The following is a 3,646-nucleotide window of genomic DNA, read 5'->3' as shown; positions in this document are numbered from 1 at the left end:
GTAGAACCAACACAATTTTCAGTGAAATTCCATGTGAAAAGAGAAAACAATGTTAATTTTGTTTTGTTTTAAATTGATAAATGACCTATAGTGCTTTCTGATTTCTGTTGGCATGATAAAACACTGACCAAAAACAACTTGGAAAGGAAAGGGTTTGTTTTAGCTTATAGTTTACAATCCAACATGAAGGAACTCAAGGCAGGAGCCTGGAAGTGTGTACCGAAGCAGAAACCATGGAGGCACTCTGGTTACTGGCGTTTCCCCCAGGGCTTTCTCCACCTCTTTTATAAACAACTATGACCACCTGCTCAGGGATGACACCACCTTCAGTAGGCTGGATCCTACCACATCAATCACTAATTAAGGAAATGTCTCAGCTGGACAAGACTGGAAATGGAGGGGTGTGGATCTGGGGGAGAGGGGTGGTGTGGAGTGAGTTCAGAGGAGTGGAGGGAGGGGAAACTGTGGTTGGGATGTATTATATGACAGAAGAATCTATTTTCAATAAAAAAGAAATATTTGGGGGGGAGTTTCTTTTACAAGGTATTTAATAAGATCCAAAAATTAAAACTAAGCCCAATTTGCAATTACAAGGACATGCAGTGGGTACTTGATTGAATAATGAACAGACATTAAAATATTATGAATAGTTAACATTCTATGTAAGATTTCCTTAGAATATGGTTGAGTGTTAAGTGTTGTCTGAAAAGAAAAACAACACTATTATATAAAAATACTGACAATAAAAAAAGAAAAAAATTAGGAAAAAAAGAAAACGTCTCCGAGACTTGCCTATAGGTCATTATGATGGAAGTATTTTTCTCAATTGAGGCTCTCTCTTCCCAGATGACCCTAGCTTGTGTCAAACTGACAAAAAAAAAAAAAAAAAGAAAGAAAAAGCTAATCAACATACTTAAACTGTTTGCATGGTATTTATTATAATTTAATTAAGCGAAATGTATTATCTCCACTGAGGAGTATATATTCTCCCCAGTAAGTTTCTTAGAGTCCATCTCATCTGTTTTCGATGGAACTGATATTTATGTCAACCTTTAATTAACAAAAACTTTTTCATTTATTGACATATTTTTTTTTAAAAGATCCACAGGTTAAAAGTTTCACAGGGGAATTTTAAGAAGGAAGGCAACACCTCAGTTACTGCCCAGACGGCTGCACCTTTGTATAAAAATTGATTCTCTCCCTGCAGACTGCTTTTGTAGTTCTCAAGGAGGCTACTTATTGGGGCCCCTCATCAGCTGCAGTCCCTGAGAGACAACTGTCTTCCTTGGTGCCATTGTATAGGTAAGATGACCACATCAGCGGAGGGTGCAGGGACACACAAATGTAGCACTGAGAAGCTCTCTGAAGGGAAGAAGCAACCAAGATGAGCAGCCTTTCAGTGAGCAGAACTTAGCTGAGTACTACGAGAAGTGGAGCAAACTTTAGCCATCACGAGAAGGTGAAAGCCCAAGACTCCCTAGAGCTCCTATCTCTGCTTGTATTCTACTACCTGTTGCCATGACAGAATAGTGAAGAGAAGACTAACTCTTTAACAAGGGAAAGAGTTACCAATGGCCTTCAACCATAATGAAATACATTATGGACCATTGCAATAGGCAGAGGCACCATTGCAATGGGGCCTTGGAGCTGAGGAAGGAGATAGGTTTAAGTACAGCACAGTCATAGATGAGAGGCCCAGGAGCACATGGTGGAATCTCCGAGGTAAGGAGGACTCTGGCCAAACAGCCCTAACAAGATTCTTGCTGCAAACAGCCCAGAATGAGCAGCTCTCAGCTAGGGCATGGTGGGGAAAGAGCAGGAACCTGATCAGATATGAAGCGCAAACAGATATTCGGAATACGGGCTTCGCTTAACTGACTTCAAAAGACTCTTTGCTAAACCCGGTCACAGATGGAACCAGTAGAAGACTCAGGAGCCAAATGGAATCTTTGAAGTCAGGCTGGCTGGACAAGGCTGAGGTCCCGCATCTACCTGGAGCCTCCAGCATCTAGAATTGCATGCTTCCTCTATCTCACTGGAGTGTCCACCCTTGACCGTTTAGAGCAAACAAAATTCTGCCCCTTCTTGAAACCTAAGCATTGTCAGACTTTTAAGCCAAGACATAAAGATCCCTAACTGAAAATCAGTTATTCAAACAGTGGAGTTCATTTATCCACTGACCCTAACTAAATGCATACCTGAGCCACGTTTTCAAAAGAAGATGCTGCTTCCAGGTATGGTGCTGGATGCTTGCAACTCTAGCTTTTGGCAGGGAGATCACAAGGGCAGCCCGGAGACATGGTGAGACCCTGCCTCAAAAGAAAGGGAGAAGCCGGGTGGTGGTGGCGCACGCCTTTAATCCCAGCACTCGGGAGGCAGAGGCAGGTGGATCTCTGTGAGTTCGAGGCCAGCCTGGTCTAGAAAAGCTAGTTCCAGGACAGGAACCAAAAAGCTACGGAGAAACCCTGTCTCGAAAATTTAAAAAAACAAAAAGGGAGAAAAGGGGGTAAAAGACCTTTGCATAAATCATCGGCGTCTTTTGTGATCCCCTCAAAATCAAAACCAAGGAGCTCTGAAGATATGCTAAATCATTGTTTCCACCCTGTGAGGTGATGGTTCTTTCCTGTGTGCTCTGCCCCTCTTCCCAACTACTCAAATTATAGGTTGCTGCTTCCTGTTCTTGATGCAAGTGATCCCAAGCTTTATCCCCAACTCTGTAGGGTCCAAGGAGAAACCAGTTTCTACTCCATAAAACACACAGACACACAGAGGCTGGTCTTCCTTCCAGCCCAGTGTTCAACTGCCCAAAGCACTTACAAGTTCAGTGTGGGCTGCACAGATCCTAGACAAGGAGGCGACAGCCACTTCTCCAAGTGCATTTTACACTCACATTGAGGTCTCAACTGGTGTGATGTCCTCTTCTGTAGAAGTCAGCTGGTGGCAGGAAGTACAAGTCAGATCTACGAAAGAGAAACTCTGAGACTTGGAAGAGGGTTTGCTGACCTGGGGTGAGACTGGCGAAGGTGAGGATTAACCCCCACATGCTGGCTCCTTACTATCTCCTGACCCAGGATGCTGAGCAATAATCCGACTTAAACATATGTGCCATTATCTACGTCCCTGGCTATGAAATAGTGGCCCAACATGGAATAACCGAGGTTCAAAGAAAGATAAGCGTGGATTGATTTCAAAGAAACTCTCTAGCCATGCCACCTGAGGACAGTGAGATACTACACCAAGATACATCTGCTAATAGCAATCATCAAAGTCATTTTCCTACAACATGGGCAGGGAAGAGGAGCAGGGAAGGCCAAACACAGCACCGTGGCCTTTCTAGGATGCACCAATGCCTTTTGTATCTGCAGATATTTCAATAGTCAGGCACAAATGTGCCTTTTGCTCTCTTGCTAAGATGGTTCTCTCCCTCTTGATCCTACATTTAGACATCTCTTGATCAAGATTCACTCGATAGAAAAGAGTCCATGGATTCTCTGATGCATTTCCATCCCTTTCCTACAGAGAGACCACCGTTTAGAGCAGCAGCTTCCACACGTCCTCTGCCCAGCTCAAGCAATGGTGCTAATGCTCTGGCTGGGCTTCCACCACTTAGGGAGCTGAAGCCCAAGGCAAAGGTAGAGCAGGAGTG

The sequence above is a fragment of the Microtus ochrogaster genome, chromosome 16 (assembly GCF_000317375.1).
Source record: "Microtus ochrogaster isolate Prairie Vole_2 chromosome 16, MicOch1.0, whole genome shotgun sequence".
In the NCBI taxonomy this organism is placed as follows: domain Eukaryota; kingdom Metazoa; phylum Chordata; class Mammalia; order Rodentia; family Cricetidae; genus Microtus; species Microtus ochrogaster.
The sequence above is the reverse complement of the archived record's forward strand: the minus strand, read 5'-3'. Positions refer to the sequence as shown.